This window comes from Lissotriton vulgaris, chromosome 4_1 (assembly GCF_964263255.1).
Source record: "Lissotriton vulgaris chromosome 4_1, aLisVul1.2, whole genome shotgun sequence".
NCBI lineage: Eukaryota > Metazoa > Chordata > Amphibia > Caudata > Salamandridae > Lissotriton > Lissotriton vulgaris.
Window position 1 is genome coordinate 1,308,506,945 of NC_141691.1, and position 14,397 is coordinate 1,308,521,341.

Consider the following 14,397-nt stretch of genomic DNA (forward strand, 5'->3'; position numbering starts at 1 on the left):
AGAGAAACCGGGGCAGGGACATCATCTTGAACAAGGCCGCCCGTCCAAGCAGGGAAAGCGGCAACTTCCGCCACCCCTCCACATCACGCCAAAGGCGCGCAAGAGGGGGTAGCAAGTTGTTTGCGTAGCGTACAGTGGGATCGACAGAAATGTAGATGCCCAGGTATTTAAACCCCTGCCTCACGACCTGAATGTTGCAGTCCTGCGGGAGTCTCGGGACCTCACCCCTCAGGACGTACAAATGAGACTTCGACCAGTTAATGACGAGTCCAGAATGTCTACCGAAGGTGCGTAGAACATAACACACAACAATAAGGGACATACACGGCGAGGTGAGGTACAGAAGGATGTCACGGGCGTACAGAAACACCCTATCCTCAAAGCTCGGGGACCACTGGATCCCCCTGATGTCCGGATGCCCTCTCAACCAAGCCTATTTACAACAAGACACTCTGTTCATCACCACCCCCTTTTTGTAAATCGTTTTTGGCCACTATAGGTGTGGCAGGGTATACTCAGACATGAGTCCCTTTCTCACTGCTCCATCAGGATTCAAGCAAGCCGGGCCGAAGAAGGCTGAAATGCCAGAAACCGGTCCCCGGTAGCTTGTCTCCTATCTGGTGAAGAATTGGCTTGGTAGTTTAGTCTGCCCTGTTCCCATGATGCACTGGGCCAGGGACAGACTGATTTGCATATAGCCAGGTTCTGAGCTGGGATGGGGCAGTGAGATAAATAACGGTGATGGATCAAGCCCTGATCTTTGGACTGGGTAAGAGTGGTCTGTTTAACTCAGACACTCTGTTCATCACCACCCCCTTTTTGTAAATCGTTTTTGGCCACTATAGGTGTGGCAGGGTATACTCAGACATGAGTCCCTTTCTCACTGCTCCATCAGGATTCAAGCAAGCCGGGCCGAAGAAGGCTGAAATGCCAGAAACCGGTCCCCGGTAGCTTGTCTCCTATCTGGTGAAGAATTGGCTTGGTAGTTTAGTCTGCCCTGTTCCCATGATGCACTGGGCCAGGGACAGACTGATTTGCATATAGCCAGGTTCTGAGCTGGGATGGGGCAGTGAGATAAATAACGGTGATGGATCAAGCCCTGATCTTTGGACTGGCTAAGAGTGGTCTGTTTAACTCAGACACTCTGTTCATCACCACCCCCTTTTTGTAAATCGTTTTTGGCCACTATAGGTGTGGCAGGGTATACTCAGACATGAGTCCCTTTCTCACTGCTCCATCAGGATTCAAGCAAGCCGGGCCGAAGAAGGCTGAAATGCCAGAAACCGGTCCCCGGTAGCTTGTCTCCTATCTGGTGAAGAATTGGCTTGGTAGTTTAGTCTGCCCTGTTCCCATGATGCACTGGGCCAGGGACAGACTGATTTGCATATAGCCAGGTTCTGAGCTGGGATGGGGCAGTGAGATAAATAACGGTGATGGATCAAGCCCTGATCTTTGGACTGGGTAAGAGTGGTCTGTTTAACTCAGACACTCTGTTCATCACCACCCCCTTTTTGTAAATCGTTTTTGGCCACTATAGGTGTGGCAGGGTATACTCAGACATGAGTCCCTTTCTCACTGCTCCATCAGGATTCAAGCAAGCCGGGCCGAAGAAGGCTGAAATGCCAGAAACCGGTCCCCGGTAGCTTGTCTCCTATCTGGTGAAGAATTGGCTTGGTAGTTTAGTCTGCCCTGTTCCCATGATGCACTGGGCCAGGGACAGACTGATTTGCATATAGCCAGGTTCTGAGCTGGGATGGGGCAGTGAGATAAATAACGGTGATGGATCAAGCCCTGATCTTTGGGCTGGGTAAGAGTGGTCTGTTTATCTCAGACACTCTGTTCATCACCACCCCCTTTTGGTAAATCGTTTTTGGCCACTATAGGTGTGGCAGGGTATACTCAGACATGAGTCCCTTTCTCACTGCTCCATCAGGATTCAAGCAAGCCGGGCCGAAGAAGGCTGAAATGCCAGAAACCGGTCCCCGGTAGCTTGTCTCCTATCTGGTGAAGAATTGGCTTGGTAGTTTAGTCTGCCCTGTTCCCATGATGCACTGGGCCAGGGACAGACTGATTTGCATATAGCCAGGTTCTGAGCTGGGATGGGGCAGTGAGATAAATAACGGTGATGGATCAAGCCCTGATCTTTGGACTGGGTAAGAGTGGTCTGTTTAACTCAGACACTCTGTTCATCACCACCCCCTTTTTGTAAATCGTCTCTCAACCAAGCCGCCAGTGGTTCCAGCGCCAGTGCAAACAAAAGGGGCGACAGGGGGCAACCCTGCCTGGTACCTCTGCCGAGGACAAACGGAGCCGATGCGCGGCCGTTAACCGCCACGTTGGCAAGCAGGCTCGCGTATAGGAGTTTGACTCATCCTATGAACCCCGGACCAAACCCAAACTTCTCCAGCACCGCCCACAAGTATGACCACTCAAGGGAGTCAAAAGCCATTGTGGCATCCAAGGACGCCAAGATGGCCGGCTCCTGAAGGGTGCGGACCCTCGCGAGGGCTCCGTGAATTCTTCTCAAATTGAGGGCGGTGTTGTGGTGTGGGATAAAGCCAGATTGGTCCGGGTGCACCAAGTCGCCAATCGCTCCAACCAGTCGGTTGGCGAGCAATTTAGCCAAGATCTTGGGCTCGGCGTTCAGTAACGAGATAGGACGATACGACCGACACAAATCTCTGGGCTTCCCTTCCTTGTGAATGACCACAATGTTGGCCAGCCTCTGGTCGGGGGGCAGTGCACCCGACTCCCTTGCCTCAATAAACATAGCCTACAATGGCGAGGCGACGAGGTCCGGTTTAATCTTATACAGCTCCACTGGAATACCGTTGGGACCGGGAGCCTTACCAGAACGCAGGGAGCGTATCGCCTGAGCGATCTCGTCCACCGCGATGTCCCTATCCATGTCCTCTTTCTCAGTCTCCGACAAACACGGTACCTCTATGTCTCGCAACAAGGCGCCAGAGTCTTCCTCCGACATCTCGGAGGCCGAGGCGTAAATGGATGCAAAGTATTCAGCGAAGGCCAGAGCAATAGCGCTAGGGTCGGTGACAGCCGTGCCATCCCCCCCCAGCACCTCCGGGACAACGTGGCTGGCCCTTTCCTTCTTATCAAACCAGGCAATGAGCTTATCGGCCTTGTCTCCAACCTCATAGATTCGCCCCTGCTGCTCCCTACCCATGGCCTTCGCCGCCTCCGTAACAATAGCTCGGTACTCCGACTGTTTGAGTGAGAGAGCGTGTAGGAGGTCCGGCATCGGGCCGACCTCAAACTGAGTGTCTATCTCCGCTATGTCGGACTCGATTGTCACCACGTCTATGTCTCTGCGTCTCCGTACCTCAGCTATTAAGGAGAACGCCTCCCCCCTCAGGACGGTCTTGAAGGCCTCCCATAAGGAGACATCGGAGGTAACCAAGCCCGTGTTTTCAGAGAAGTAGAGCTCCATGGCTTTGGCCAGGAGTCCACGAGTCTTGGGATCACGAAAATACCACGGGTTGATCGGCGCCACCCTCTCAGCTACCCCGACATCAAAATCGAAGGACACCCAGACCGGAGAGGGGTCCGAGATGCCCCTCGCCATCAGTCTGGCCTCAGAGACCGCCGATGCGTGGGCCACCAATGTCAGGACATAGTCAATCCTGGAGAGGCTACCGTGAGCCCCTGAGTGGAACGAGTATTGGCGCTGGGTAGGATGCAGAAGCCTCCAGCAGTCAACAAGTCCTAGGGTGTCGAGAAAGTCGGGAAGCCAGGTCTGCGCACCTCGGAGGTCCCTGGATGGGTATCGATCCAACGTCCCTGAACCTACTGCGTTGAAGTCCCCTCCCATAAGAAGCAGCCCCTCGGGTAGACCTAAAATGGCGCCCCCAAGGTCTTTGAAGGTGTCCGACTGTAGCCCAGGGGGGACATAGATCGAAACTAGAGCCAGGGTACGCCCCCCCCTCCCCGTGACGGCGACGTAGCGTCCTCGCTCATCAACCACTCTTGAGTCAATCTCCAAGGGGAGGGTCGAGCGCACCAAAATTCCCCCCCCCCGGGACCCCGAGGAGAACCCCGAGTGTGCCACCATTTTGTAGCCCTTTCTATTAAGTGCGTGGCACGTGTTCCCCACCAAATGCGTTTCCTGCAACAGTATTACATCCGGCACACATCTCTTAAACATTTGTAGTACAATACCCCTCTTGATACGGTCCCCCAGCCCATTGACATTCCAACTTAAAACGTTTAATTTCCTACCCCTCATCATCGAAATCCACACCCATCCCACCCTCGGCGGGCAATGCCGCTACATGAACGGAATCATACCACCAATTGCCTTGCCAAAAAAGGAACAAAGTAAAAAAGGAATTCAACCCAAGAACGAAAACAAAGAACCCGTCCGCCCCCCACCCTGCACCCCTGCATTAGACTAAAAAGCCCACCCAACTCGCAGTGTGCCTGTCACCCCTAGAAAAACGAATCTACGAGAAGCCCCCGAGGAGAAAGGAGGTAACCCTATGCCCCCCCATTCTCCAAATAGAAAGGTACAGGGGAAGCCCCCCATGAGTACAGGATTACCTAAACCAAACAGCTGAGGGTAGACCCATTGTCCAAAAGAGTCCCGTAGCCACCCATCACTCCTGCCAATCGTGGCCGCCTGTAGCTTCTTCCGGCCGCTCCTCGGTGTCTTCACGTCGTTGGGGTAAGGTGTCAAGCCAGTCCGACACCACCTCCGGCAAGTCAAAGAACAGAGCCCGGCCACCATGTTCGATCCTCAGTTTTGCAGGAAACAGCATAGCATACTTCATGCCCATGTCCCGCAAACGCCGTTTCACTCCCATGAAGCTTTGTCTCCGTCTCTGCACGGACTGAGTGAAGTCCGGAAAGAAGTTAATGGCAGCGTTCTCGAACTTTAAAGGCCCACCGCTCCTTGAGGCCTGTAGAATGGAGTCACGGTCCCTAAAGTTGAACACACGGGCGATGATAGGTCTCGGAGGGGCACCTTCCTTCGGCTGGCCCCCAGGCATCCTGTGCGCCCGTTCCACGGATAAGAACTTACTAAGTCCCTTGGGGGCAAGATGGTTCTGTACCAGGTCCTCAATGAAAAAGTCCACAGCCGAATCCTCGGCCCCCTCTGGCACACCGATAATGCGGACGTTCTGCCGCCTGGCCCGACCCTCGTAATCCTCAAGCCTTCTCGCGATAAGGTAGTTGGCCGACTTCAAGTTCCAGGCCTCGGTTTGCAGGTCCGAGATGTCCGTGGTGAGGCTCGAGGTCTTGATGTCTAGCGACTTGACTCGCTCATTTGTTTTGCCCAAGTCCGCTCTGATCAGGCTAACGTCAATCGTCAGAGTGTCCACCTTGTGTGCCATCACCTCGTGCTGCTGGTGCATCTCGGCCTTCATGCCTTCAATGGCGCCCATGATGTCGCGGAGCGTGGGGTCTGGAGCCTCAGGCAACACTTCCCGATGTGGGTCCTTGGTTCTCGTGGAGGCACCAGGCGAGCTTTTCGGCTGAGCGTATCGCTCCATGTTGTTGGACTGCGAGTACGTAGTCTTTCTGCTGACCCGAGACTGTGATCTATCAGGGCCACCTTTGCCAGCCATAGTTAGTCACTGGGCCACCTCGTCCGTCCACCCAACGAGCCTCACCGGCTCACCGACGTCAGGAATTCGTTGTCCCGCACTCCGTCTGGTACGTGCTCACTCCGCCACTACGCCAGCTCCGCTGTGGGCCGGAGGGACCAGTTCCGTGTCTTGTCGCCTCCGTCTGGCTATGTCGCCTCCGCCAGCCCCGGCCTGAATCCTGGTCCCACTGCAGTCCGCGAACTTCCACACGGTGTAACTGCACCAAGGAACGTCGGATTTGAAATCGGACAACGGGTCCAGTGTCAGCGTCGGTTCACCTTTAATATTCCACAAACACTGATAAGGATATGTAACAGGATTAATACGGAGGATCGGAGGGTCTTCGGAGCTCCGAGCTCACGCGGCCATCTTGGTTGCCCGCGAAGCTCCTCCTCGTCAGTCCTATTTATCATTTTCACTCAATGTTCCACTTTATATAGAGGTCTACATAATGGAAATCAATACAGATCATGCCCCTAATGGGAACTGTAGACCACAAACTGCCAGGCTAGGTGTTCCGCAGTAGGAAAAAAGTAGGGCCATTGTTTTTTGTCTACTGTGTCACTCTAAACAGAGGTGTACTTATGCAAATCAGTACTGACCCTGCTCCTTATAGGAACAGTCCATTCAATGATGGCTTGGAATGCTACTCAGAACAACAGGAAAACTCAATCATATTAAATATTATTTAAAGAACCCCACTTTTTCCCAGTTGAATGGCATTTGACTCACGGATAAAAGTTAAAACCCTTTGCATGATCAACAAGGCAAAGGGTATCACGTGGCAAAGATACTATTAGCAAAACTTGCATCACTCTTGCAAGAATTATGACCGGCCAACTTGTTTCTATCCAAGCACATACCTTCCTACGACAGAAACATGGAGCCATATCCGTGGAAATTTTGGACACTAGACTAGAGAATTCCCTGCACCCTGAGCTTTCCATATTGGCATTCAGCTGACGTTCTCATTGTTGCACTGACAGATGAATCCCAGCATTACATACTTTGTATGCAGCCGGTCGCTAGTTAAATACGGAACATTTCAGTTGCTGTATTTTAGATTGATTGCCTCAGTGTTCTGTAGTGCCCATAAGATGATGCATGCCATTTTATTCCACTACACGATAGATAAACAAATACATACATAAATAATTTAATTGTGCTCATAAGTGGTAGTATTATGTATACAGATTAAAACCATTGTAAAGTAAATACTTTATTTAAGACATTTCACTTGGGTCAACTTATGTATAAAAAGGTGGTAGTAGGTTTTACTATATCTAGTTGGAAGACCCAAGTCAGATAATCTTAGCTTGGTGAAGGTAGGCCAGGTTTTCTGACTTCACCCAAACTACTGAGGCATGGTAACCCCTTACTTCATCACTTATGATGATTTCTTGCCCCAGAATCTCTTGATAGTGAGACTTCACAGAGCAGGAAATCATAGCTGCCTCCTGCTCAGTCATGTCTGTGGAGAGGCAATGGGCACAGCTCTGCTTTGGCTCGCGTAGGTGCCTATGCTAACCATGGGTCCCACTCTGCAACTCTGGGCAATAGCTTGCTTAATCTCCACAACGGCCCTATCAGCGCCGGGGATGCCTGGCTTCATCATGGGGGTGCCCAGGAGGGACCATCTCACAGGGAGAGCCAGGACGGGTTCCTCAGCGGTAAACAGCGCCAGGATGCCCCGAGTGATGGGGTAACAGTGCGCTTTACAAGTATACATACATTTACATTTACAAGGTGGAGGAGCATGGCACTGCTGTAGTAGAATTGTAATGGCATAATCCATCCATAATTACAGGTGGAAGAGAGTGTGGGTGGGGCAGTCCAGCTTCTCCCATTCTTTCAATACCCCTACCTCCCTACCAACTGAAAAAATATACCCAGAGGTAAAGATTGTTCCTACCCCCTCCAATTCCAATCCCCTTATTCCTAATCCATTTTCAGAGAGCTCCTTTATCGCCCAGTCCTTTTCTGTCCAAGAGAAGCATGGAGAGAGAAAGTAGCTGTTGTCTGTGCATTAGCAAGGGACCAGACGGTACTTCGTTTTTGTTTTTACCTAATGAAAGATCAAAACATTCTCTGTCTGATTTCTGGTGCACAGATGCACAGTTATACAACCATTATGTTGGTTTTTTTATCTGGTGCGCAAGCACATACATCTGGACCCCAAAGAGGAGCAATACGCTTCTTGGATTTAAGACCTGGCTCCTCATAGGTGTGCAGACACAGGCCCACAGAAGTCTAGACACTGTTGTGATTTTTTTCTTATCCTCAGAAAAAATCCACAAAGTGTCAGGCTCCTCGCTGGGCACAGGCACATACACAGACAAACAGACACCCACACATCCACACACAAACACACACAGACACACTCACACACATCTGTGCTTCAGCGAGGAGCCAGGAGGGTGTCTCCCACAATAGGCCTGCCCACACATGTGGGTTACTGTATTAATATTTAGGAGTGTAGGGAAATTGGATGGTGGAACATTTGTTAATTGTCTCAAGTTCTGGTGATTCTGAAAGAACAGTGCTTATTTTTACCCATACTTTGATATATTTAGAGGATTATGAGCTGGGTAAAAGAATGAGCTGAGACTCATGTAAGATGAGTCACTGTAGATTCCTCTGTGAATATATTTTTCAGAAATGTCCTGGGTGGGTTAGTTTTCCTTGGTGCAGGCCAACCCTTGCTCGATTACCTGAGACATTCCCCTAGAATCACCCCCATCAAAGACATTTCCTTATGCCTAGTGTAGGGATACTGTAAGAGCTCACCCTGGTTCCTGCAGGAGCTATAGGAATTTCACAAGGTAAGTTCCCAACATCACCCACCACTGAGAAAGCCCAACACAAGTCAACACCAAACTAGGTTAAACGTGGAAAGAGAGGATGGGAAGAGAAAAAACACAGGTCCCACAGAGTCAGTGCAAAGATGTACGTGTTACCCAGATATATTCTGTACGCCTCCTGAGTAAAATAGAAAGTTGGAAATAGTGAATATGCTATATTGATAGATCCTATACAACATGGGTCTATATCTTACTTATTACTGGTGTAATAGTACCTGAGTTAATCACTTCTTAGTAGGCAAATGGCTACATCTAATGAAGTATCGAGGAAATTGAAATAGAGAATAAAGGTTTATGAGGCAACAAGAATCTAGTCAACAATAGTCTCTATATACATGTGTGAGAGTTAAGCATACCTTGAAGCTTTCTGTTTGAGGTGAAAATAGAAGGCTCAACTATAGAACAGAAAAGTAGAAAAGGAATCAAAGGTAAATTGAAAACTTCTTCATACAATTTCTTAATTGCATATATCTGTTCTAGTAAAAAAAAAAGGTCAAAAACAAAATATAAAAATATATAAAGGCGTAGTAAGTTTCCAAGTACTTATTTCTTTACCGTGCAGAAACAAGTATTTAATGTTTTTACTTATTTTGTGTCTTAGGCTTATCACTGCTATGTGTCTGAATAGCGAACTCCTGATACTGAATGCCCTGATTAGATAAATATAGTCTCACACAGTAATTATCATCAAATAAGCCCAGAGCGTGTTACCACCAAGTAGCTTGAAGAATGCGATCCTTTAAATGTCCTAGTTTTCCTTTCTTTTCTGCAGGCAAGTTGCAGGAGCTCCAGGGGCGGCTCTAGGCTCATGGTGGCCCTGGGTAGGGAGCGGATGTAGTGGGCCCCGGAAGAGGGGTGGGGGCGGAGCGCAGAGGCCAGTGAAGAGGGGGGGGCGTGGGGGTCAGGGTGTTTGGAAGTGGAACAGAGCTGGAGGCTGCCAAATCCCTGCCAGGGGCCGCCACGCAAATATGTATCCATCCTCAGAGGATTATTATTTTAAGGATATATATTGGCGTGGTGGCCCCTGGGGTTTGGTGACCCTGTGCAGGTGCACAGCTTGCACATGTCTAAGGCCGCCCCTGGGAGCTCAGCAGGATTCCAAGGACGCCAAGAACCAAGGAAGAAGGCCAACGAAAGCACTGCCGATGACACCGAACACGTAGTGTAGTGTCCCTGAAATGGAAGGTAAGTGAACGAACAGTAGGCGGGCTGAAGGTGCAAACACTAGAACATCAATCAACTTCCTGCCGGGTGTGGCAAGCTTTATTAAAGAAGCAATGCACCCCTGCCGCATCCAGTTTATGGATCACAGTAGGCGCATCAGATCCCTGATCAACCCCATTTCAAACGCACCCATATCGGATAAACCCACACTCAGAAGACATGGGGGAAACAGATTTGGGTCAAACCTAGGGATTGATATGTTCCAATTCAGCCCAGTGATGGTATCTCTGACCAAATTGCAGGTACCCTTAACTAGCATTTCACATACACCTTTTTTCCTAATTTCCTGAATGCGATTCCACCTCGTTTATTGCTTGTGAGCACCCTCAAGTCATTGAAAGTCCACTGCCATGCTCAGTAGACCCAGAGAAACAAAGTTGGGGGTCAAGTCTCGGCAGCGATATGCTCCTTTGCAAAGGAAACATGAGAAAATGTCCATGCGTTTGGAAAAATACTGAGGGGCATATTTACGTCTTCTGGCGCATCTCTACAAATCAGCAGGGATGCGCCAGAACGGATGAGGCACGTAATCCCCCCTTGCGCCACCACAGATGCATCGCATTTACAGTGCCTGGAACCATGGTGCAAGGAGTGGCAGATGCGTAACGCATCTTGAGGCGCACGGGCGGCGCATTGCTTCAGTCGCGTCGCAAGCATGACGCAACTCCTGTAATGCACAGGGTCCGCCCTTACTCCTTACGCCTGCTTCAATCAGGCGTAAGGATTTGACGCAGCAGCGTCGTAAAACTGACTTAGTGAAATCTTGTAGATTTTACTGCGTCAGTTTTATGTGGCTTTCCTGCGAGGGAAGCCCACCCTGCGACAGAAAGCCCACATAAAACCTGACACAGGTTTCATGTGGTGCAGGGCTTTACAACGTGACGCATCTGCCTAGATGCGTCACATTGTAAATAAGTCGCAACGCGATGCATGGTTTACGCCGCCGCTGTGTCACAGAAGTGACGCAGCGACGGCGTAAAAGTATCGCAATGGGCTTGTAAATCTGCCCCTAAAAGTCTGACGAATATCATGTTCAGCATGATCTCTTTCCGAGCCAAAAGAGGTGAGGCAGACCTGCTACCCTTCATTAGATTCCATAGGGTGTGTCAATGTTAAAAATGTTTGGTTGTGGTACATTTCCATACAGATCAGATTTGATATCTATGACCAAAAGGAAGCTATCCTAAACTAAGATTTGGCTTGCAGCTCTTTCCCAAATATTTCATAGTGTACTACATTTAGCTTTTTGAACACCCATACATGTCTGGAATCCCTCTGCTCAGCAGACACTGGGGTAACAAAGTTGAGGTCAAGCATTGATATAGATATGTTCCTGAGCAATGGAGGCTGAAGTGAATTAACATGGTTTGGAAAAGAATGCCGAAAATCTGACGAATGTCAAGTTCGGATAGTTTCACTGACCAGCCAGTCAGAGGAAGGGGTAACTGGCTTGCGGCAATACATTTTTTAGTTCATAGGAAGTAAATCGTATATAGTTTTTATGCTCTGCATATAGTTCTGTCTTTCCTATGTGTCATCAAATGGACAGTCCACCATAAACAGTATTCATGCCATAATTTTTGATCTGTCCTAATATTACATTACCTCCCATCCCTCCCTCACCTTCCTTTTTAACGTGAGGGCCTTCTGCCTCCCCCCAGAGCCACCCTCAGCCAATAAAAACAGTGCCCGCCCCCACCATTTTCTGTTCTTTTTTTGTCTCCCTAAGTGAGACATACATTCGGATTTCTTCTCTGTGATGGTGGCGGGGAGTCTTTGGTTCTTGGATCTTTGCCTCTACTATGCTTCAGGCGGTGATCATCCAGCGCGCAGTGGTTTCCGGGGCCTCCTCATTCTTTTAGGGCTGAGCACCGGCATGTGGATGCGGTGACGGAGTCTGGCGGTCCCTGTGCGGCTGGGGCTGTTGTTTCTAGGTCATATCACAGTGCGGCAGGATTGCCTGAAGAAGGAGCGTCATGGAGGCCTGGTAGGATAGGTTGGTTCCCGGTTTTTATGCATTTTGCCTGATTTTGGTTATTTTTTCTGATTAGGTGGGGTATTTGTGGCTTGACCTTATTTGTTTCCTGCTGGATTTCCCTTTGACTGCTGAGGTAATATGAATTTTTTGGTCAATTGTGTCCCCTATCGTAGACCCCAACGGCTCCATGTACCTGCTTCTAGTACATGTAAGTTCCCTCTACAACCAGCTATGAAGACGCAAATACATTTGCGTCCAACGTTAACATGTCCTCTTTCAGATCCACCATGAATGGGTCCGATATTCAGTTCCTAAGTGTGCCTTGCCAACGTCTTTACATGGTGCACTTTCACGTTTTTCTGGCCCTGGCGAGTTGGGCCTTGTTTTCTGCCATTCAAGCTTTCTCCTGCCTTCTGCCTCTGGAAGCCGCAGCTTGGGCCTGCATCTGTATCCATGACTTTTCACTCACTCCCTGCGCGGCTAGCGGTGCCTGGCTCAGCCTGCCGGCCTGCCAAGACTGTATTCAGCCTTCAAGTTATCTGCTCCGCTCCTCGAAAAATACATTCCTGTCTAGTAGTTTAGGTAAACATCCTTCCCGGCTGCAGAGCAAAGGGCCCGGCCTTTCTGTCTCCATGCAAGTAATTCATAGCCTCCGTTACCATGGTAGGCCCATGGCCCCCTGCTTTACACGTAGACACGCAGTTGCATATACACGCATTAGCAGTCAGTATAGAATAGCCTCTGCCCAAGAGACCTTTCCTTCTAGATAATACAGTTCCTCAAACACAAGATATTAGATATGATTTGGGATTAGGTTGTTCTGACACTCCAGACTTCTGTCTCCACATGTAGGGCTAAATGTCAAGCCCCCTTCACCCTCCAGTTACACGTCAATCATACGTCATGCTGCTGCGCGCGCATCTCTGCCACATGTTCTTGCTGACTCTGCAGGATCCTTCTAGGGATCCACCCACTTATGACACCTTTCTGTGACGTTTTCTAGCACACACCCCCGTGTACGCCCTAGTGCATGACTTCTGTTACGTATTTCTGTTCTTATCTCGTTTCTCTCAGCTGTTACGCCTTCTGCATTCAATGTACTGTATGAATTGACTATATATACGATTTCTTGTTAATAAATCATTGTACATGTCCATTGCAATTCCCACCCTGAACCCTCGTGGCGATGGGTCATGCTACCATTGGTTCGAACCAATTCCTTTTTAAGGAATAAAACCCCACTTTAAACCTCAGATACCACGGATTCTGCCTCTTCATTTTGACTGAGTTATTCTTATTGAACTTTACCGCATAAATTCCGTATAGGTAATTAAAATTTACCACATAATTTGGCGCCCGAACAGGGACCCCTCCCCACCTTACGCGCCGGCGGTGCGTTGCAGGCCCGGTCCCCTGCCACAGCGCTGACGGACAACTACGCGTACCCGCAGGATTTCCTGTATCTCCCTCAGGCCAACGGAGGTGACTGAGGCTGCGATCGACACCCAGACGAGGCGGTGAGGAGTGCGGAGGATCCCGACCAGAGCCTAGCTGAGAGAGCAAAGTCCGAGGTATCCGGAGGCCCACCAGTTCCGAAGTTCCGAAGTGCTTACGTCACGAGTCGAGTCCAGTCAAGTCCAGTCCAGTGTCGAGTTTCCGAGGCCTTCTGTTCCATGCTTCCCGGTGAGTACCGTTGCTGGGGACGCATCTAGACAAGCGCATTAGTTTGTGCCGGTCAAGACGGGTTTGGGTACACAGACCCGGTCTGCACTGTTTAGCGGTGTATCTGTACTGTTTAGCAGTATATCCAGTATGCAATTAACTAGTTTTATTCTAATCGTTATTGTTCGTTCTGAAATGTCTTAGTATGTTTTAATGTCGTGGTATGAGTGATTGTTCGATCTGCATTATTGTGTTTATTGTATTAGTTGTGTCCGAATTCGAGTAAGTATTAAGCCCAGAGTAGCACGACTTAAACATGCCGCTGTTCTCCAAACTAAGACAGATAGGAACTAGAAAAGGGATTCTAGAAGAAGCAGTGCCCGTTCCACCTAGGGACACTCCAGGGCACTTTATGTACCACAAGCACGGCCTAGACGCTGTATTATATCTCGATTTGTGGGTAGACTATACTAAAGATTTAGCAGAGAATCAAAGATGGCCCGCTGCAGGGACATGGGATGCCGAGTGCATCATGAGAGTAGAGGAAGCGTTATGGAAAAAGAAAGCCAGACAGTCACAGAAAGACGCCATTGAACTATGGCGTAAAGAATCGCATAGGCGCACAGAGAAAGCACTCAGAAAAGCAGAGAAACATAAAGAGGATTCAGACAAAGCCCAAGAAAACGCATTAGTTGAGGAGGGGATACGAGTAAAAACAGAACAAGTAGACCGACAACGAAACACTCTTATGAATGGTATGTATCCTCTGCTGGCCGAGGGTTTACCTAAGGCCACTCCGGAAATACCGAAGGATCTGCCCCCTCCCTTGCTCCCGACTAAAGTACATCACAAGACCACAAAGGACATATTCCTTTCTTCCTATCTAGACGACGTAGCTCCCGCATATACAAATCCACATGCTCAACCGCTACCACTACCCGCTGATGGTACTCCACCCCGAGATCATCTACTCCCACCTCCGCAACGAACTCCTTCTCCCGTTCGACCCCCTGCACCTGTTCCCCCAACCTTTCCTGCACCTATTCTTCTGATCACTAACCCATTC